At 39.5% G+C, this 23,890-nt stretch overlaps 1 protein-coding gene and 1 long non-coding RNA gene across 3 annotated transcripts in view; one reads left to right on the top strand and one right to left on the bottom strand.

Annotated features, from left to right (window-relative positions):
* The window catches only part of PRKD1 (protein kinase D1), a 773,210-nt gene that overhangs the window by 709,599 nt on the left and 39,721 nt on the right, over positions 1 to 23,890 (bottom strand). The window lies entirely within an intron of this gene.
* On the top strand, positions 279 to 5,118 carry LOC145528885 (uncharacterized). Its single transcript, XR_014070763.1, has 3 exons — positions 279 to 975; positions 2,543 to 2,673; positions 4,672 to 5,118. It is a non-coding gene; the product is annotated as an uncharacterized LOC145528885 (long non-coding RNA).

Here is a 23,890-nt window from a genome sequence, read left to right as displayed (position 1 = left end):
ATGCTCTCCCTCTCAGTGGCAGATGCACACGAAGCATTGAAAGACCTAAACTGAATAAAACATGATTTCCAAAGTCACAGAGAGCTCTCACATGTACTTGACAGAGGAAGACACAGAGAGAAACTGACAAATGTAATTGAGCAGCAAAGTTAAAACCCAAATCCTGGCCTACAGACTTTCAGGCAGACCAGAGGCTACCTTTATGATGAAAAGGTTAAGCAACTATTTTGCCTCACAATTTTCACTTGGGCCAGTGAGAAGCCTCTCACCGTGACCTCAGACAGCATTGGACACAACTAAATCACAGTTTTATCAGTAATGGTGTTCAGTCAGTCCAGATCTCATACTGCATACTTTTCCAATGGACATCCTTCCATGTCTTCATCTTCAGAAGTACATTTTTAAATGACTTTTTATTGGTTTTAAGTAAAATATAATATCTATATTTTATTAATTGAAGGAAGTTAAAGAACTTTCCTTTTGTTAGTAGCTACCATATTGCTTGCCCTACTTCTTCTAGAATTCTGATGTTCTGCAAGGATGAGCTATTAAAAAAAAACAACAACAACAACAACAATGACAGAAACTAGTATTGTAACAGAGAAGAACAAGAACAAACCTGACTCCATATTGGATCTATTCCCTCAGCTCTAACCATTCTCTAATGCCTGTGCTTAGTCATGCTAATTTTGCACATTTGTAAAAGAATAGTATCTCTAACCTGAAATATTAATATATATGATGGTCCATTTTCAAGGCTCTAAACTTTAAGGGTGTAACACTTTTCCATTCATATCGAGATAAAAAGTTTCACAACAAAAAATGACAACTAACTTGCTGGAGGTTTATAGGAACATTGTGACCACATCTACATGGTCTACTATAAGAACAAAGGATTCCAGCATCAAGAAGTTTGCAACAACCAGCCACATCTCCTGTCCTTTTAGGATAAAAGAAACCAGAATTCTAACTCAGGTAAGATGGGTCTTCGGGACACCCTCTTGCTGGATTTCTGAATAAAATCCCTATTCTTTGCTCCAACACCTATCTCTCAATTTATTGGCCTGTCATGGGACAAGCAGCATTAGCTTGGACTCGGTAATAATCTCTCACATCCAGCTCACGTTCATGTATCTGAAAGTGCCATTTCTAGCATAAAAGCACTCCTGGCACAAAAACTGCAAAAAAAAAAAAATTAATTTTAACCCAAGACCATTTATTTCTTTTGTGATATGAGGAAACCTGAGGAGTAGTTTGGGGCCATGACGAACTTTATTGAGACAGAATATATTATACACTAGGGATCATTGTATCTTGATACATTCATTCCACATACGCAGATATGAAATACAGCAACATGGAGTTATTTTAGAGTAAGTCAAACCCAGTTTCTAACTCTAGCTTCACCATTACTAGTACCTGGCAACGGAGACTGATTTAATCCCTCTCAGCATGTTGTTTAATTGTAAATGGAGGAAACAACAGTTTCTATCTCATCGAGTATGGGAATTTAATGGAATATTCTATATAAACCATGGAGGATAAAGCCTGACACATAATAAACACTCAAAAGTGTTAACTAATATTATGTTAGAGAAATTATTGTGGGTCCATGTTCTAGATAAGATATAGCTCAAATGCTAGTTATCACAGGTCAAATCTATCTGAGGCTTTTCCCATTTTATAGGTCCATCAACACAGAAGTTTATTAAAGATATGAATGCTCCTAGAATGGAATTCTCTAGGCAAGAATACTGGAGTGAATAGCCATTCCTTCATCTAGGGGATCTTCCCAACTCAGGAATCGAACCTGGGTTTCCTGCATTGCAGGCAGATTCTTTACCATTTGAGCCACCAGGGAAGCCCCATAGTATCACTACACATAATTTTCATTGCACTCAGCATGTACCTACGTTACAGTTCAATCTGTATTATGCCAAAATTACTTATGCATTTGTCTCCTTCCCTACACAGAAGGATGGGAGAGCAGAAAGCACAACTGACTCTATCTTATCCAAGGACTAAGACAGTGCCTGCATCTATCTATCTGGAGTCCAGTAAAAGTCAGTTGCATTATATTGAACATACCACCATAGAGTAAGGCATCCACTTCATCACTGTATCAAAGCAGATGCTGTTGTGTAACGCGACTACTGCTTTCTGTTAGGAGTAGTACCAGAGGCTCAGGTGACGACTGTCTATGAACAGAATAAGCACGGGGACAATTAGATGGCTAGCCTAGTTCAACCCAAGTGAATGTCATTTTGGTCAGGCATTTCAGAATTGCAAAAGACTCTTCTGTACACTGGAAGACAAAGAGTTATTCTGAAACTCCAATGGCTTTTTCACTCTTCAGTGCAAAATAATAGCCCGTGTAGACTTTCTTTTGCAATTATCACCTATTGGAAATCTGGTAACACTTATTTAGTTAGCAATCTAGCTCTTTACCCTGTTTAAAAAAAATAATAAATAGCTGAGTGCTTTTTTTCTTCCATACATCGATACGAGACCACAAATTTGATCTTCTCTGATATGACAACAGAGACTTGTTTAGCAAAGTCTTCCAAGGCCTGATCTCCTCTCCCCACAAGCTGACTGAGCAGAAGAGGAGACAAGGCAGACAGACCTCTTGGCATAAGGACTGAAGCAATGGTCCTGCTTCTGAGAGCTCAGGTGAGTGGACTCTGTCCCTCCTGCCCAGCCACAGTGAGAGAGAATCACAGGGCAGACAACTGTGGGAGGGATGGTGCCAATCTCTGAACAAGCAGGTGCTCCAACTTCTCTTTGATATGTGACTCCCTATTATTCCTCTCATCCTCACCAATCTTATCAACCTGATTGTTTGATAACCACTCAAAATATAAATGCACAGATTTGTGTGTGTGTGTGTGTGGACCATGCTTAGAAATTTTCAGAAGAAAGCAAGATGGACCAAGCTGTCAGTATTATCCCTGTCTCAGAGAATCCCTTATGCATGTCACATGGAAATTCGCTGTCATCACTCTGCCTCCTTCAAGAAGCCTGTACCCTATTCTTCAAAGTGTCAGAGCACATATTAGGCAGAGCAGCAAGTGACTTAACTAAAAACACCCTGACAGGTGTGGATAGACTTTACTGCTTCTCCCACACCACACACATGCCACTCACCACTTTAGAGATCTCTACTCACTGAAAAGATTTTCTAGCATTCTCTGTCATCAGATATCACAGACCTTGCTTCTACCTCCACTGAGGCTGTCACTATTCTCCTGAACTTCAACTGGACCCTCAAGCCTATACAACTTCATGATTCTTTTACAGGTTATCCCATGGGGTTACCAGAGCCAGTGGAACATAATGGTTATGCATGTGGATTCTGGAGTCAAATAGCTAGACCCAAATCCTGGCTTAATCACTTATAAGCTATTTGTTTGGGGACAAGTTTCTTAATCTGTCAATACTGCTGCTGCTGCTGCTAAGTCGCTTCAGTCGTGTCCGACTCTGTGCGACCCCATAGACGGCAGCCCACCAAGCTCCGCCATCCCTGGGATTCTCCTTATTTGGGATGCTCATAATAGTGCCTGTATCAGGTTATTGTAACCTGTCCTTCACTATCTCCTGCAGCTTGCTCAAACTCATGTCCACTGAGTCAATGATGCCGTACAACCATCTCATCCTCTGAAACCCCCTTCTCCTCCTTCCCTCAATCTTTCCCAGCATCAAGGTCTTTTCCAGTGAGTTGGCTCTTTGCATCAGGTGGCCAAAGTACTGGAACTTCAGTTTCAGCATCAGTCCTTCCAGTGAATATTCAGGGTTGATTTCCTTTAGGATTGACTGGTTGGCTCTTCTTGCTGTCCAAGGGACTCTCAAGAGTCTTCTCCAACACCACAATTCAAAAACACCAATTCATAAGCTTCTTTATGGTCCAACTCTCACATCTGTACATGACTACAGGAAAAACCATAGATTTGAATATACAGATCTTTGTTGACAAAGTGATGTCTCTGCTTTTTAATATGCTTTCTACTCTCTAAGTCTCCATAAGCACGTAAGCCAACTTCTTAAAACCAATCAATTGATATCTCTCCCTCTCCCTCTCTACACACACACACACACACACACACACACACACACACACACACAGATCCTGTTGTTCTTATTTCTCTGGAAAATCCTGATTACTACAATGGGGGAAGAAGGGTGATATAGGGGTGTATGGGCTTCCCTGGTGGCTCAGTGGTAAAGAATCCACCTGCTAACGCAGAAGACATGGATTCAATGCCTGGGCTGGAAAGATCCCCTGGAGGAGGAAATGGCAACCCACTCCCGTAATCTTGCCTGTGAAATCCTATGGAAAGAGGAGCCTGGAAGGCTACAGTCCGAGGGGTTGCAAGAGTTAGACACAACTAGGCGACTGAGCACAGAAGGGCATGTATTAAAGGGTCCTCCTAACATAGTTTGGGAAATTAGTGAAGGCCTCTTGAAGAAACAACATTTAGGCCAAGATTTACATCACAGGTAAATGTCATACATGACCAGGGTAAAGGGGAAGTCAAAACTATTCCAAGCAAAGGAAACAGCATTTCAGTGGCCCTACAGCAAGGGAAGTGCTTTCCAGGCACTAGGAAGTACAGCCTTGGCTGGTTGATGGTCCTTATATGAGAAGTGTAACCTCGATGCTTTATTTGGCAGGCCTCACGTTAAGAAAGTCAAGCATACTGTCACACAATCGCTCTCAACAGAGGTCGCAGTCAGCCTGATCCAAAGAAAAACACCATACATATTCATCCCTCCTGTTGGCAAAGTTCATGCCCTCCCTCTCTGCACAGGGATGTAATCAGTGAAGTCTGACATGACTCCAGGCTGCAGACACGAAGAAAACAGCAAAGTCCTTATGAGGAGAGACCTAATTCAACCTCATAGCGGTCCAGTCAGCAGTCACTCCATTCTGAAACCTGTCAGACTGCGATTCTGCTTAAGGCTGTTGTTTTGACATTAGCTTGACACGTGCACATGTCGCCCTCATTGTGTGAACTCCTACTCAATGTTTTGTAATAACAGCAAAGGCATCAATATTTAAAAACAATCAAATGTATGTTTGGTTTAAATAGGCAGTTGAGCCACCACCGCTCCCAAAAATTTTCTATGTTTACTTGCTTTTTATATGTATTTTAAGTTAACCTTTCATATGAGAAGTCTCTTATCTGAATTATTAATCACCACAAAAGGTCAGTAATTTAATGGATCCAGGATTCTACTCTTCTCTCCAAAATATCATAATCTAGGTTACTTTCCCATCTTATATCCTGCTTTCATAACCCATCCAAAGATGACATAAGATTCTGTAGGTGTATACTAATAGGTGGTTACCCTCAAACTGCTTATAAGGTACAAATGCCTTAACAGACATCTCTGTGATGGAGGCAAACTGCTGAACTCATTCACTTTGCTTTCACTCTTCCGTTTGGCAAGTGTAGGTGAAAACTTAAACCAGGGGCCTATGAAAGTGGCTAAAGGGACACCCAAATCCCACCACATATTTCCTCAGGCACCATATTTCATTTGAGTCAGCCACTGTGTATTCTGCCTCGGTATATGGCATTTCTAACGTTGGGGCTGAATCAAGACCTCCTTTGAAAAATGAGATGGAAATCCTTAGAGACTGATAGTTCAGATGGTAAAGAATCCAGCTTCAGTGCAGGACACCTGGGTTCAATCCTTGGGTCGGGAAGATCCCCTGGAGAAGAGGATGGCTACCCACTCCAGTACTCTTGCTGGAGACTCCCACAGATGGAGGAGCCTGGCAGGCAACAATCCATGGCCCGTAAAGAGTGGGACAAGACTGAGTGATTAAGCACTACATTTCACTACAATAGTATATTTCCTTTTACTAAGAAATTGATGAATAAGGACTTGTGGAGGTTGTTACATAGGCTAAATTTGCCCACACAGCTCACTAACGTTGAATAGAACCAGGTTAGTGCAATATTCTCTCTGTGGTGTCAAGGCTGAAAAACGTAAATAAAACAGGATAGTTAGAAAGAGAGTGGGCTAAACAACCAGTCTTGCAGGTAGCTTGAAGAAAGCCACCACTCTCTGGACAAAATTTTTGAACCAGAATATATCTGAGGAGTAGGTATACTCCTATCATTTACCCTGAAATGCTGACTGTATTCCAAAAGCCCCAAAGTCTCCAAAGGCATGATGTGGCTCTCCATATATCAAACTTGGTAGATCCCAAAAACCTTTCCCATTCTGCTCCCCTAAATTTTGGCGTTATTCAAAATTTGAGTAAAAGCAGTAATTGGCATCTGTGAATTAAATTTAGTATTTTGAAAACCTAATAGAAATATACATAACTAAAATAAACATAAGTACACATACATTAGGCTTTCTTTCATTTTGTTTTGTTTAATTTTTATGGCATTGTATCAAATCAATAACTGGTTATCATATGTCAATCAAAAACTCTGATTGGCAGTTATCCCTAGCTTATTTTAATAAACAAAGAAAACAAAGCAATTATTACTTGATAAATGCTATTTGGTAAATAAAATTGCTAACGTGTGAAGTCCCTGAGGGGAAAAAAGAACAATTTTTAAAAAGGCCTTGGTGATGACAAAGGGAGGACCCCTGGCCCTGACTATACTTGTGCTTCCAGCTGTCTGCACAATCTCCCTAGATTCACTCCATTGGAAAAGATCCAGAGTTAGGTCAAGAGACTCTGAGTGAGCCACAGGCCAGGCCTGAACAAATCCTTCCTGATTCCCACATGCCTCCTCCTCACCACCTTTGCCAAAGGCCAAGTCTACAGCAGCAGTGACCTGGACATTGGAGAAACAGATTTCAGAGAATGACCAGCGCTCTCCTCAGAGTCAAAAGTATAGGAATCCTTTGCAGCTCTCCTCTGAAACATACCTTAAGAGAAGAACTGCGGCATCAAAGGTAGAAATGTATGACTTTTCTTTGGCAGGACATTGCTCATAATCATAGAATGAAGGATAATCAATTTCTAAAGATTTCCATCTCATTTTTCAAAGGAGGTCTTGATTCAGCCCCAACGTTAGAAACACCATATACTGAGGCAGAACACACAGTGGCTGATTCAAATGAAAACACTCGAACCTACGTTTCCTTTCAGTATTTGGTCTACTTTAGCTACAGTTACACCAAATAACCAAAACCACCTCATTTCTGACTTGTCTTAAATTTTGCTAAAGGTGAGTGAACAGGGCCATCTTAAAGTATTACTGTGATGTCATCAAAGCTGGATTTAGTATCCTTGATGTTTTATCTCTCCACTCCAATCTCTTCCAGTATTCTCCAATTCTCCTCCTATCCAAGTGTGTTCCTAGAAAAATATCTTAAAAATTCATACATGTGAGGTATAAATGATAGATATGACTTAATCGATTTTTTTAAGCTAAGGAAGGGTGCTCTTCTCTGGACTGGAGCCAAGATCCAGATGCATTTGGTGAGTGGAGCTGGATGATCTTCTCCACTCTGCCAATTTTCATGTGCATAAGGATGGTTTCCAGGGACTGCACAGAGTCCCTGGGAGGAGTCAGATGAAGTTGATGCAGCAAATGGCGTGGTCTCTATCTCCAGCTGCCTTCCTGCTTCATACACACAAAACCCAGCCTGATTTTGAGTTTCTATAAGAGAGAGGTTACTGTAAGAAAATGGGAGACCTATGTTTACAAAAGACTATGTGATGAAGAACTACCATCTCCACTCTGCTGCAGACCACAGCCTGCGTGGTCAAGATAGCCTCCCAGAGAAAGTGGAGTTGTACTGGAAGGAAGCATTCTTACAGAGGCCACCAAGACAGTCAGTGTTCAAGGTCCTTCTACAAGGAGACCAAAACATCTGAGGTGGCTCATTTTAGGGCACATGTGAGACACCATCTGGCCTGAAGACTCCAAAAACAACTAAAGAGTTTGGGATTGAAGGTGGGGTGAGGGTTGAAGCCTATGGAAGCTTAATTAAAAATTACACCTAATGAAATTTCCCCCATAATTGTAAAAGTTAGGAGAAGTATTTGAGAACCACTGGCCCATGTTGTAGCTATGTTCATGCCTTGTGGGCCAATACCTTTTCAGGAAATCTACTTTCACTAATTGTGCCTTCCAAATAGTGTTATTAGTAGCATCATAATTATCACCATTAGCCAGCATTTAGAGTTTCATGTTATTTTTCATACCTTCTTTCTGTTTTTCAGCTACTAGATGGTATGGCAATAAGTACCTTAGAAATTGACATGTCACTTTCCTTTAGCAGCAATCTAGTCACCTGGTACCAAAGCTTGAATTTAAATAAAATAACTATGACTGTACATTGACCCTGCCCATTAATGCCAAATGAATGCACTGCTATATAAGTAAATAGCAAATTCATTATGGAGTGTTACTCAAGCTCTTACAATTGAGCCACTTGAGTCAGATGGCTCCTCAATCCCAATGTCTGCCTTTGCATGTCATCTACCTAGGAAAGTGATGCTTTGAAGTCGTGCTAATAATTTTAATCATGGATATTCTTTGCACACTGTGTAAGATAGGAAAAAAGGTGGACTCCTGCTTTCCCAGACTTCTGTTCAACCCCTGCAGTTTTCCTCACCTTGGATGATATATTCAAGACTTTTACTCATTTTTTCATATTATAACCATCTCTTTCACAGCTGGGGTGAAGGGAAGGAGAGAGAGTGTTAGATAGTGATAGGGAAAGTCATAATTTAAGGGTCAGAACCTTTTAAAAGTGGTGCACTGAGGTTTGGGGTTCTTTTCTTCTACTGTGTCCAAGAGAGTGACCCCTTCGGTCCATCGTTCCAAGTAAAATCTTGGCCGTGTGCTAGCAGAGCTTGGCTAAAATTGAGGTGCTCACTCTGGCCTTATTAACTATCATTACTCGTTTAAAAATTATTGAGTACTAATAGGAATTATTTCATTTAATCCTTTTGGAAGCACTAAGAAAAGCAGGCACTATTATCAGTCCCTGCTTTATACAGTGGAGAAGGAAATGGCAAGCAACTCCAGTACTCTTGCCTGGAAAATCCTATGGACAGAGGAGCCTGGTAGGCTGCAGTCCATGGGTTAGCTAAGGGTTGGACATGACTCTGCGACTTCAGTTTCACTTTTCACTTTCATGCATTGGAGAAGGAAATGGCGACCCACTCCAGTGTTCTTGCCTGGAGAATCCCAGGGACGGGGGAGCCTGGTGGGCTGCCGTCTGTGGGGTCGCACAGAGTCGGACACGACTGAAGTGACTTAGCAGCAGCTTTATACAGAAGCAAATGGGAGCTTGAAGAGTATAAATAACCTCATCTATGGTCACACTAGCAATAAGCAGGAGACTTTCAAACCCGAGTCTGTGTGTTCCCAAACCCAAGTGCTAAAGCCTGTGCTGCTCATCTGCCTGGTAGCTCTTACAAAGGAAATGAAATCTCTTCTAATCACTGGAGCATCATGCTGATTGATCATGCTGCAGATATGTCTCTCACCCAAATTAAGGGCTTGTTTCAGATGTCTTCAGTTCTTATTTTTAAAGTAGCAATTCCATGACTTGTACTTGGTGAATGGACCGACTTCCAAAGCCTGAACCTTCATCTACTGTTCCTGAGACCTACCATTCCTCAGTGTCTCCACAGAGGTTGATTTGGACCATTCTTTCTCTCTCCTCTAATGTACCCTTTATGAAATACATGCATGTGTGTGTGATCAGTCCTGTCTGACTCTTTGCAACCCCATGGACTGTAGCCCTCCAGATTCCTCTGTCCATAGGATTTTCCAGGCAAGAATACTGGAGTTGCTTGCCATTTCCTCCTCCAGGGGATCTTGCCAACCCAGGGATCAAATCCATGTCTCCTGTGTCTCCTACACTGGCAGACAGAATCTTTATCTCTGAGTCACCTGGGAAGACCACCCTTTATGTGTTAAGGGATAATAAAAGTAGGAATTTACTGGTGGCAAAATGCTTTTCCAAAGGTTAAACCTATAGGAAATACAGAAATTATGAAAATGGTTATCAAATATATGTACTATTCCATTTAACTTCACGACACCCTCATATAAGGTGAATACCATTAATATCTGTACCAATGACACTCAAACTTTTGTCTACAAGTTGTTAATGATGTCAGTCCACAAATTGTTCCTGATTTGCAATAAAATACTACAGAAATTGAGAGTAAGTGTTTAAAAATCTTAAAAGCAATTTGATAGAGTAACTTTAGTCTTTTGTATTTTAAGAATAAAATATTTAAGTATTTCTAGAAATTCATTTTTATTGTATATTACAAAAGTATAGGTCTATAGATGGATTGGAAATTTTTTTAAAAACCTGGTCCTTCAGAAAATACTGCTTGAGAAACACTGGAATTGACTGTATAGCTGTGAGAACCAAGGTTTAATTAGAGAAGTTAAGTTAATTGCCCAAAGACACATAACCTAAGGAAAGTAGTCACAGTCTGGACTGGAAGCATAAAACTCTGCTGTAGGTTTCTCTCTTTGAGTGCCTCCTTACAGGCCTATGATATCAACCACTAGGTTTTTGACTAGCACAGAACCAGGAGGTGAAGAATCAGCAGCACAATTCATTATTTATGTCAGCCTCTCCTCCACTATTTCATCCCTCTGTCAGTGAGGTCCCATTCACTCAGGCCAGTGTGGAGCATCAATCAGTCCCAAGCAATTTCTGTCTACTTTGGGGTCTGGGGACATCATTCTATAAGTATTTCCAGTTATACTCCTTGAGTGAGATGATTTCTGGCTGCTGGATTCTAAAATCCAGATGTTAACTAAAGGATGCCTGAGAGACTCTGCACAAGCCACATCAACACTTTACAGGGCATGAGACAGAGATCATACTTTGGTGACATTTCCCCATCCCTTGCCTCACCAAGGGCAAAAACAATCTTTCCTAATCAGATGGAATATGCTGCAGAGGGTCTCTGTTCTTTCTGAGTACTCAAGTTCCCACCCTACCACTGCTTTGACATTGTACTTTGACAATCGACAAAATGACTCAGTTATCCAACATCAGTAGAGCTACATTTTTAAGACTGTGGTACCTGTCCTCTTGATTTGAAAGTAATTAGAGAAAATGTGCCAAGGCAACCAGGAGAAACTTCACCACCAACAGAAATCAAACTTGCAGACAGACTTGTCTATCTTCAGAACCGCTGCTCCCAAACATTGGGCAAAGCAGAGAGAACTGAGCTGTCAGAGTATAAACATGTCTGTCTCCTGCCTACTCAAGTTGACAGGATTAACATTCTATGCATAAAGACTGTCTTTTTATTTTTTAAAGGGCCATTCAGTTCAGTTCAGTCGCTCAGTCATGTCCAACTCTTTGCGATCTCATGAACCACAGCACGCCAGGCCTCCCTCTCCATCATCAACTCCCGGAGTCCACCCAAACCCATGTCCACTGAGTCGGGGATGCCATCCAATCATCTCATCCTCTGTCATCCCCTTCTCCTCCTGCTCTCAATCTTTCCCGGCATCAGGGTCTTTTACAATGAGTCAGCACTTCGCATCAGGTGGCCAAAGTATTGGAGTTTCAGCTTCAACATCAGTCCTTCCAATGAACACCCAGGATTGATCTCCTTTAGGATGGAGGGTTGGATCTCCATGCAGTCTAAGGGACTCTCGAGAGTCTTCTCCAACACCACAGTTCAAAAGCATCAGTTCTACAGTGCTCAGCTTTCTTTATAGTCCAACTCTCACACCCATACATGACCACTGGAAAAACCATAGCTTTGACTAGATGGACCTTTGTTGACAAAGTAATGTCTCTGCTTTTTAATATGCTGTATAGGTTGGTCATAACTTTCCTTCCAAGGAGTAAATGTCTTCTAATTTCATGGCTGCAATTACCATCTGCAGTGATTTTGGAGCCCAGAAAAATAAAGTCAGCCACTGTTTCCACTGTTTCCCTATCTATTTCCCATGAAGTGATGGGACCAGATGCCATGATCTTAGTTTTCTGAATGTTGAGATTTAAGCCAACTTTTTCACTCTCCTCTTTCACTTTCATCAAGAGGCTCTTTAGTTCTTCTTCACTTTCTGCCATAAGGGTGGTGTCATCTGCATATCTGAGGTTATTGATATTTCTCCCGGCAATCTTGATTCCAACTTGTGCTTCATCCAGCCCAACATTTCACATGATGTACTCTGCATATAAGTTAAATAAGCAGGGTGACAATATACAGCCTTGATGTACTCCTTTTCCTATTTGGAACCAGTCTGTTGTTTCATGTACAGTTCTAACTGTTGCTTCCTGACCTGCATACAGGTTTCTCAAGAGGCTGGTCAGGTGGTCTGGTATTCCCATCTCTTTCAGAATTTTCCACAGTTTATTGTGATCCACATAGTCAAAGGCTTTGGCATAATCAATAAAGCAGCAATAGATTTTTTCTGTAACTCTGTAACTCTCTTGCTTTTTCTATGATCCAGCGGATGTTGGCAATTTGATCTCTGGTTCCTCTGCCTTTTCTAAATACAGCTTGAACATCTGGAAGGTCATGGTTCACGTATTGCTGAAGCCTGGCTTGGAGAATTTTTAGCATTACTTTACTAGCATGTGAGATGAGTGCAATTGTGTGGTAGTTTGAGCGTTCTTTGGCATTCCCTTTCTTTGAGATTGGAATGAAAACTGACCTTTTCCAGTCCTGTGGCCACTGCTGAGTTTTCCAAATTTGCTGGCATATCGAGTGCAGCACTTTCACAGCATCATGTTTTAGGATTTGAAATAGCTCAACTGGAATTCCATCACCTCCACTAGCTTTGTTCATAGTGATGCTTTCTAAGGCCCACTTGACTTCACATTCCAGGATGTCTGGCTCTAGGTGAGTGATCATACCTTTGTGATTATCTGGGTCATGAAGATCTTTTTTGTACAGTTCTTCTGTGTATTCTTGCCACCTCTTCTTAATATCTTCTGCTTCTGTTAGGTCCCTACCATTTCTGTCCTTTATTGATCCCATCTTTGCATGAAATGTTCCCTTGGCATCATCTAAAGGGCCATTAGATGAAACCAAAGGAACAGCAAAACCAAAAGAACAGTTCCCAAATCATGCTTCTGGGAATCCCAGGGACTCTGGGAAAGTGTCATATGATTAGAGGAGATGGAGGAGGGGAGGAGGGAGAAGTTAGAAAGGTGAATGGTGGGCCTCTCCCTTCTTTAACTCAAAAGCCTTGCTTCTATCTGTTTCTCAGTTTAGACTTCTCTGTAAGAGTCAATTTGAAGAAAAGACTCTACTCTAATTTTTTTCTTTGAAAACTACTTATTCACTACAATTTTGTTTCTAAACATTTTGGTTTGATTTAAATCAGCAAGTTTTAAGCCTATTTCAGAATTGAACTGGATTTTTTTTTTTTTTTTTTTTGTAACTCCAAACTTTTATTTCAGAACTATTTGGCTGTAGAAATGAGTCAGACATCTCATTTTAACTAAGACATTTTTGCCAAACTGAAAAGAAAATAAGAATATGCTCTCGTCTTGAAAGAGAGATGCTGCTACAGGATCTGATTTTCCTTTGTTATAATAATTTCTTGAAGACTTCTCAGGGGAAATTCAATGCTTAAAATTGGGAAGAGAGTAATGCTCTATCTCTATTAAAAATTTTGTTTGAATTTAAAAAGATGCATTTAAATATTTCACAACTGAAACTATCCTCTGAGGTCTTGGAATGTAGTTAAGGAAAAACTTCTAAGCACGGAAGTGATATTCCACTGGGCTCCATTGTTAATTAAGGCCATTGGATGATAATACTATGAAATTCATTCAGAGATATAAGTGGGACACTCTAACCTATGATAATTTAGGTCTGTACCTAGAAATAAACAAATCTAGGTATGAGAGCCATGCCCAGAGATATTTCCCATCCTGAAAAATTCCCAAGATCTAGTTTAAAATTTTGTTTTTTTGTGCAAATATTAGTTTTCAAATGCAAATGCTAGTAAGCATTAAACTTATTATCATCTTCATAGAACAACCTAGACCTCATTAAAAGGTTATTATCCCAAGACTCATTTCTACAATAGTCATAATTATTGCTCTAAATTCTTTATGTATATTGGCTCTAATATTCATGGTAATGAATGGGAAAAGAAGTATTACTATATCCACTTTATAAAGAAGGATTCAGGACTATACAGGTTAAATTACTTGCCTAGGACCATTATAGCCAAATAAATGGTAGAACATGGCTCCAATGCATTCTCATACTTCACACTGTATCCCATGAGCTTTGAATCTGTATATCTACCTTGAGGATATAAAGGAGGGCATGTATGACCCAGCATCACTTTATTGGCTGCCTACTATATGCTGGGCTTCCCTGGCAGCTCAGATGGTGAAGAATCTGCCTGCAATGTGGGAGACCTGGGTTCGATCCCTGGGTCGGGAATATCCCCTGGAGAAGGAAATGGCAAGCCTCTCCAGTATTTTTGCCTGGAGAATCACATGGATGGAGGAGCCTGGTGGGTTACAGTCCACGGGGTTACAAAGAGTCGGACATGACTGAGCAAGTAACACTACTATATGCTGAGCACTGAGCAAGACACTTTACATACACCACCATCTTTAATCCTCACAATGTCACCAGGTAAGTATTAGTATTATCTCCACTTAATAGAGAAAACTGAGGCTTAACATAGTTAAAAAGAACAGGTCACACATTTGAAATATCTATGAAGTCAGATCTAAAGCTCAGTTCTGTCTAATTTCAAAACATAGACAAGACCAAACTTTTACTTCCAAATGAATTCTTCTCAAGAGAATACATATCTAGTTTCTGATGCTCCCATTGTTTACAAGTTTTCTAAAGCTCATCTTTTGAAATTGTCTTCTTAGAGTCAGTTAGTAAACCACTAAGGAAAAACTGCCCCCTTAAACTCACTTTATACAACAGCAATACCATATTCCAGATGACTTCTATATTTTTCAAAAGATCCAATTTCCTCTCAAATTTGATATTACTAAGTGAAAGTGAAAGTCGCTCAGTCATGTCTGACTCTTTGCAACCCTATGGACTATACAGTCCGTGGAATTCTCCAGGCCAGAATACTGGAGTGGGTAGCCTTTCCCTTCTCCAGGGGATCTTCCCAATCCAGGGATCAAACCCAGGTCTCCCACATTGCAGGCAGATTCTTTACCAGCTGAGCCACAGGGAAAGCCCAAGAATACTAGAGTGGGTAGCCTATCCCTTCTCCAGCAGATCTTCCCGACCCAGGAATCGAACCGGGGTATCCTGCATTGCAGGTGGATTCTTTACCAACTGAGCTATCAGGGAAGCCTGGTATCACTGATAATTTCCCCCCAAAATATGTCCCTGATTTCAAAGTAACTCTAAGAATGTTTTGAATAGTTATAGCACCATTGGATTAAGTTGATAGTTTCTCTGGTACTTATTGTGAAGGAACAATGTGCACTTAGGAACATAATTTCATTAAAATATATATATATATATATCCCACAGCTCATGATTATCTCTCAGCCCCATTGTTCAACCAACCATCAGTCCTATTTCTGCACTGTGTCTATCCTCAGACATATTTTCTACGCCTCTCCTCACAAAATGATTCATTTAAGAAAGTCAGACATCCTTATATGAAAGGCGCATCAACCTGTGGAAAGGAATCAGGGGCAGCAATTCTCAAGGAGAATTTCTAATCACGCAGAATACCCTCCATGACAACTCAGAACCCATCCCTTCCTTTTCCCATAGATGAAAAGTCTAACCTGACAAAATGGTCCCACATTCCGCTGGAAATGATAGATCACTTTCAATATTTGCCTCCATTTTGTGGAAACCTTCTCAAAGTAGCAAATAAAGCCTATATACCTATAAAGCCATTGAGTATTTTGATTAAAATCAGCTTAACTTTGAAATTTCAAATCACAAATAGAATATCACTTTTGAGCTAAAAATCCTACTAAGTTGGAAGGAGATTGGCATTTAAACAGATGTCACCAGTGTTTTGGGAAATGTAAATTGAGGTACAGATGGTGACTGCTAGGGAGTTAAGAGCATCTGTGTTCCATGAAAAAAAAAAAGCTATATTTGAGAAAAAATTTTAAAATAATAACTGAAACTCTCAACTTGATTTTGAAAGAAGACACGAATATATCCTCGTTGGATGGCACTGTTTGATAAATTTCTTACCATATCAAAGATGACTCAAATTTCTGAATATTAATAAGATTCAAGATGGGGAATTTTACCCTATGTCTTCAGTAAGCCAAAATTAGAACTTCTATCTAAAAGAACAAGTGCATAATCTTGGGAAAGACTGCTGATTCTTCTATTTCAGCCAGTTTTGTATCTTAATGTGAGTTCTAAGGAAAATATCTCCCATACAGTGGTAAAGAGCAGGGGGTCTGGAGTCAGAGCACCTGAACTCAAAATCTGGCACTGCAGCCTTGTAGCTGTGTGACCGTGGAACACATTACTTTATTCCTCCAAGGCTCAGTTTCCTCATTTGCAAAATAAAGACTGCAAAATAATAGTGCTGCCCTCATGGGATTGTTATGAGGATTAGTGCTTAGAGCCTGCCTAAACATCAATAAATATTAGTTAATATCATTATAGGCTTTCTTCCTAATCCTGGGAGATCTACACAGATCTCAGAATCATTGACCTACTACCTCCCCAGGTCCCACATCCCCACACCCCTGTCTTGACCTAGCATAAACAATGACCTAGAAATTTGGATCTCATGAACTAGTAAATCCATAGTTCATGCAGATCATCAATGGTCTAACAAAGGACCTTTGTTATCCTTTCTAAAAGGCCTCTAGACATTTCCCATCAAAGAATCAGCCACTCCCAAATACTAACACTCGCAGTTTTTAACTTAAGTCCTGCAAGATGCAGAAAGCTTTTCAGTTTATGAGGATAATTCATAAAGTTAATATTCCCATTAACATGAAAAAACATTCTAAAACCTTCAGTGTGCTAAAACAGTTTTGAACTAAAAAGCTAATTTCAAACTAGGAAGAGACTGAATCAATCTCTCATTTTGTGTATTTGTTTACTTGTGTATTTGCCTTTAAGAATTCTTATGCTCTGTGGCTCATATTAATCCAGTTTTTCAATGAGTTTTCTCCTTCAGGGGAAATCAAGAAACCAGAAGGTTAATAAATTCAGTCATACTAAGAAACCATGTAGGAACCATATAGGAATCCAGACTCCAAGGTTAGAGTTTAATGTGCTACAGACCCTACCTGATTGGAATGAGTTTATGAATTAGATCCCATACACAAATGGATGCATTTAGCTTCGTTCACAGCATATCCGCAAACTCATTTACCAGATCCATAAGCACTTGTAAACATTGCTAATGGAGTTTGCTAAATGAATATTATAAACGTAATCCAAATGAGCTCTCCATGGAAATTGCAAATCATATGAAAAATATAGTTCATTCAGTTGTAACACATTTCAGGAACAGTATATTTTAGTTAATTGTGTTAGTATATGATGCATGGCTAAACGTCATTACTAGCACCTAGAAAAAAAATTAGCTCTTTCTGCTGGCTTAAAACCATTCAACCTAGGATATTGAATATTATCAAATCCATCAATCAAAGGTTCTTTATTGCTAAAGCAGACCATCCAGGTTCACACTGTATCCTTCAGAGAAAGCAACCAAGCCACTTAAGCTTACCTCACTTAAGGTAAGCTTCTTTGGTCTGTGAGAATATCAATGTGTGTTTCAGTTGCTCAGTTGTGTCCACCTCTTCGCAATCTCATGGGTGGTAGCCCATCAGGTGCCTCTGTCAATGGGATTCTCCAGGCAAGAATACTGGAGTGGATTGCCATTCCCTTCTCCAGGGGATCTTCCCAACCCAGGGTCTCTGGGAGACCAAGGTCTCCCACATTGCAGGTGTATTCTTTACTATCTGAGCCACCAGACAGCTTCCAAAATGGTGACCTGGTAGCCTGAAATTATTACTGAAACTTTCAAGACAGCCTGGTTCACTCTTGGACTTGACTAAAAGTTATCCTCTTTAATTAATAAAAGTACAGAGGAAGTTTTAAACATATGGTAGTCTTTTTTCTTTATTTCTCTTATACTGCCATACTTTCAACTTGAATTCTATAATTTAAGTTGCCTTATTTGAATGAAATTTCTATACTCATGTCACTTCTTGCCCAAAGTACAAGCAAGGCATAATCTGAGACTCCCAAAGGTTTTCTTATCTTGGTGATGATTTATTTCAGGCATGAGAAAACTAAAAATGCTATTCAAAAATGGAAGTCTGATGCTTTCAAGAGCTCAATTCTCTCAAAATGTGAACTTCATTTCTCATTTTATGGAGTGAGAGACTGAACATATAAATGGACAATGGTCAGACCATATATAACAACAGAAATCTGACTTCTGCAACTTCAAGCAACTTGCCGAGGAAACCAACTCATTGTCTACCATAGTTTGCCTCCCACAAGTCAGACTTGTAGGAAGTCATGCTGTTATCTCTAGTAACAACCTGAGAAACCAAACAATAATCCTTGTAACAGTCAGTCCCAAACACGCAGGTCTTTTTTTTTTAATTATTAATTTATTTCAGCTGGGGGCTAATTACTTTACAATATTGTAGTGGTTTTTGCAATACATTGACATGAATCAGCCATGGGTTTACATGTGTTCCCCATCCTGAACCCCCTTTCCACCTCCCTCCCCATCCCATTCCTCTGGGTCATCCCATTGCCCCAGCCCTGAGCATTTGTCTCATGCATCAAACATGGAATGGTATTCTCTTTCACATATGATAATATACATGTTTCAATGCTATTCTCTCAGAACATCCCACCCTCACATTCTCCCTCAGAGTCCATAAGACTGTTCTATGCATCTGTGTCTCTTATTCTGTCTCGCATATAGGGTTATCATTACCATCTTTCAAATTCCATATATATGCATTAGTATACTGTATTGGTGTTTTTCTTTCTGGCTTACTTCACTCTGTATAATGGGCTCCAGATTAATCCATCTCAATAGAACTGATTCAAATGTATTCTTTTTAATGGCTGAGTAATATTCCATTGTGTACATGTACCACAGCTTTCTTATCCATTTGTCTGCTGATGGGCATCTAGGCTGCTTCCATGTCCTGGCTATTGTAAACAGTGCTGCGATGAACATTGGGGTACACGCGTCTCTTTCAATTCTGGTTTCCTCAGTGTGTATGCTCAGCAGTGGGATTGCTGGGTCATATGGCAGTTCTATTCCCAGTTTTTTTAAGGAATCTCCACACTGTTCTCCATAGTGGCTGTACTAGTTTGCATTCCCACCAACAGTGTAAGAGGGTTGCCTTTCTCCACACCCTCTCCAGCATTTATTGCTTGTAGACTTTTGGATAGCAGCCATTCTGACTGGCGTGAAACGGTACCTCATTGTGGTTTTGATTTGCATTTCTCAAATAATGAGTTATGTTGAGCATTTTTTCATGTGTTTGTTAGCCATCTGTATGTCTTCTTTGGAGAAATGTCTGTTTAGTTCTTTGGCCCATTTTTTGATTGGGTCATTTGTTTTTCTGGAGTTGAGCTCATGTAGGTCTTAAAAACTGACAGCTTCTATAATCTTTATTCCTGCTCCCATCTTAGAATTAACCAGAGAAAAATATACACTCCTAATTAATCACTTAGGATATCTCACATCTAGTTATTCACCTACAGCTTCCCCATGTCAACAGCCGTCAATCAGAATACATCTGAAGCCTTCCTTTTTTGTTCACTATAAAACCTCCCCATTGCTCTGCATGCCTTTAAATCTTTACCAAAACATAAATGACAGAAGTAGCTCAACCTCACCTTTGCTTGTTCTTATTTGGTTGGTCTTCATTATATCTACAAGAGCAACCCAGATGACGTTTTAGAGATAAAAACAAATGATGTTCATCTAATTTATGGAAAGGACTGTTGAGGTTTATACTCTGGTAGAGATTATCTTTTGAAGTATTAAAGAGTCTAAATCATTCTGCAAGAAACCATCCCCCAAGATACCACTTATCATATAAATAGACTTTCCAGGAAAAGAAAGTATGAGCCAAGTTAGTGTAAACAATCACATTTCTTAAGTCAGCCTAATTTGATTATTACTCTCACTACCAAGTACTAGATTCCTCTCTTTTTGAGTTCATCTTGCACATTATTTCTCAGTTCCTCCTTCAAAATAAGTTTTAACAGTCAGGGGCTGAGTGTGTACATACAAAGATAATAATGGAGATAGAAACCCCCATGCTCCACCTCCACCACCACCCCTACCACCTACCCCTTCACAAGTTCAAAGGCAACCGAGAGAAGAACATCACTGTCTGACCTTTCCTTTTTTTAGTATCATGTGCTATTTTATCTTTATCTCATTTTATTGTTAACTTGGATGAAGTTTCTCAGGCTAAATAGAGACTGGAAAGCAACAATAATAATTTATCTTTGGTGGCCAAGAATTGGAATGTACTGAGTAAATACATATTATAGTGAATAAATTAGTACACTGACCAAAAATCAATGCCCAAGTTTTAGAAAAAATAGGTCAAATTTTATTCATTCACTTGTACTGAATAAAATTTGCTTGTGTTTTTTATTTGTTTGTCCAAGTTATTTGATTTTGAAAGTTTTTAATCATGCAGTGACCTAGAATTATCATGAATACCAATTATGAACACCAATTGCCATTACAAAAGTGAAACACAGACAAGCATCATCTCGAGCCCAAAGACGTTTTCTAAGGAGATGTTCTTTTCTCCCTGCAAAAGATGCCACCAACTTATACTACTTTCAGTGGACTCAAGACACTATTTGAGGATAAAAATGTCTTGATTACTCAAGTCTAGAAACTACAGTGAAAAATGTGAGTGCTTATTTTCTCTTTAATGGGCATACCTGAGATGCTACTGAGAGTCATAAATGCCTGTCTTTTATATCACTACAGATTTTTGCAACAGGAGATCTTTAAATGTGGTATAAAATATTTCCTTCATAATGAAGCTTATCCTAAATTTCTAATCAGTTTAGCTGGCCTTCAGAGCATTTTTCTGTTTCTTCCATTCCATTTTTACGATAAGCTGACAAAAACTCAACATCAAATTCTAGACAAGACTGTCAATTTATATAATGGCACCTTAAAATTTTCCACATTATTCTCACTCCTCTTCCAGTGACTTATTTTTAGGATTGTTGCACATTGAGCAAAGCTCATGATCTTTTCCTTGGAAGGTTATGGCTAATTCAATATCCATCACTGTGTATGATTAGCTTAAATTGTTCTTTTAGATGTGCATCACCTCACACTTGCCTGTTTCAAATTTCATCTTCATCATATTGCCCAATTACCTAGTTTGGTTAAGTCTTGCTGGAGTCCCTTGTGATTCTTATTGGACTGAAATTTTAGGGTCATTGAATTATATCAGTCCTTTGTTCACCTCATCTTATGGATGGTTAATAAATGTATTCAACAACAAAAATCTCCTCTGGTGCAGATCTCCAGGGCATTCTGTTATTAACCTCACTCTGCATCTACAACGGGACTTGACCCCCATTCTCTCAGGGCTCTTCCTGGTCTTTTTAGTCCCTGGTCTGACATCTACCTCTAAGGCCACAATGATGAAGTTTTCTTATCAGTGCTTGGAAGGTAATTTATCAAAATGCCTGCATGGGTCAAAAAAGCTCATATGCACTCCTAGCAGTGTTTGTGTGATCAAAACTTTAAGGAGCAACCAGTGTACACAATTCTGTAGATAAAATTATGCTGATGAGTCATTTTTTATTCTGCTCACCTAATTCTTTTTTTGCCTCTTATATGAATAAAATGTTTACTTTCTTTCAGTTATTCATAAGCCTTCTGGGTTCCCCTTATTAAAAGTGTATAGTCTTTGAACCTACCATCTGTCCACCCTATCTCCTTATCTGTTTAGTAGCTGGATTTGATTTGAAACTTATATAACTTTGAATTGGTTTGTAATTCATACAAAGTACATTACTTACCTCCTATAGTAAGTATACATCCTAAAGAAAAGAATTAAGTTTCAATATCATCTTGAGAAGCACTCATACTATTGAATGATTCAATATGAGAAGTCAATCCAAAATGTATTCTGATACATACTGGCCAAGCATGGGAATAAGATGTCTCTTAAATAATTGGTTGTTCACTTACAAGGCATAGTTTGATTTACATATAGATTTCTAGCAGGATACTCTTAACTGCATAGAACCAGGAGCATTTCTGTGTGTATTTGGCTCTCTTTAGATGTTAACTATTAATTTAGATTCACTGGCATTACAACCTTGTTGTCTTGATTGTGCAGAATTTAGCATTTTAGCCATACCTAATGTATGAGTCCTGAGTCTTCCCAGATAAATTCCAAAATGCCTTCCTGGTACTCTAAGGTGAGTGGAATCTCACTTAATTATATAACTTTGTGGTTTGAAATCACATAAATGAAGTTAGAGATTCCACTTATCTTTGAGATTCTGGCAGCAGTTAAAAGAACTGAGAGGAAGAAGCAGTTTTCCAGACAGGGAATCCAAATCAAAACATATGTTACACTTTCAAAGATACTAGGATGGCTAATGGTAAGTCATTTAGTTGCCCAAACTCTCCTCACAAAGGAATAGTCCCTTCACTTCTCTAGCTTGTCATTCTGTGAAATAAAATGCATGGATGCAATGGAAGGCTGCCCTTTTAAATTAGGAAAAAGAAGCATGGCAAAAGCAAATAAAATAACAATGCTTTATCAAGAAAAGTATTAATACAACCCACAGCTCTCAAATCCCCATCCAAACCTAAAATTGATGATTCAGTTCCATATCCAGATGATGGGATGTTTTTGTTCAGTCACTAAGTAAGTTGTGTCTAACTCTTTGCAACCCCAAGGACTGCAGCACGCCAGGCTTCCCTGTCCCTCACCATCTCCCAGAGTTTGCTCAAACTCATGTCCATCGAGTTGGTGATGCCATCCAACCATTCATCCTCTGTTGCCCCTTCTTCTCCTGACCTCAATCCTTCCCAGCATCAGGATCTTTTCCAATGAGTTGGCTCTTTGCATCAGGTGGCCAAAGTATTGGAGCTTCAGCTTCAGCATCAGTCCTTTCAATGAATATTCAGGGTTTATTTTCTTTAGGACTGACTGGTTTGATCTCCTTGCTGTCCAAGGGACTCTCAAGAGTCTTTTCCAGCACCACAATTTGAAAGCATCAATTCTTCGGTGCTCAGCCTCTTTATGGTCCAACTCTCACATCTGTACATGACTACTGGAAAAAATCATAGCTCTGATTATATGGACTTTTGTCAACAAAGTGATGTCTCTGCTTTTAATAGACTGTCTAGGTTTCAGGTTAATTTGTGCCTGCTATTTCAAAACGTTGATATACTGTGAAATCTTCCTTTGTGTTGTTGTTATTTTAGTCAATAAGTCATGTCTGACTCTTTTGTAACCCCATGGACTGTAGTCTGCCAGGCTCCTCTGTCCGTGGGATTTCCCAGGAAAGAATATTGGAGGGGGTTGCCATTTCCTTCTCCAGGGCATCTTCCCGACCCAGAGATCAAACCTATATCCCCTGCATTGGCAGGCAGATTCTTTACCACTGAGCCACCAGAGATGCCTTGAAATTTTCCTTAGTAAGTTAATAAATACATTTTTGGGTATTTTGAGAAATGGTTAAATTGTCATTTGGTCAATGGTTTCCATATTTGGAAAAATGGTCATTGAGCACTAGTATTGCCACTACTAGCATAAATCAAGTACTTTTGGATTGTGCAAAGAGTGAAAAATCAAATCAAGTCAAGGCAGTAGACCCCTAAAAGAAGGTGACTTTCTCAGAGGTGGATATTAACTTGAGTGAAGATACCATATCTTGCATTCATTTCCTTTATTTCCCTGTAGTTTCAGGCATTTGGTTCAACAA

Source organism: Giraffa tippelskirchi, chromosome 12 (genome assembly GCF_054371585.1).
Source record: "Giraffa tippelskirchi isolate mGirTip1 chromosome 12, T2T-mGirTip1v1.2.pri, whole genome shotgun sequence".
NCBI lineage: Eukaryota > Metazoa > Chordata > Mammalia > Artiodactyla > Giraffidae > Giraffa > Giraffa tippelskirchi.
This window is presented reverse-complemented; position numbering and strand designations above follow the sequence as displayed.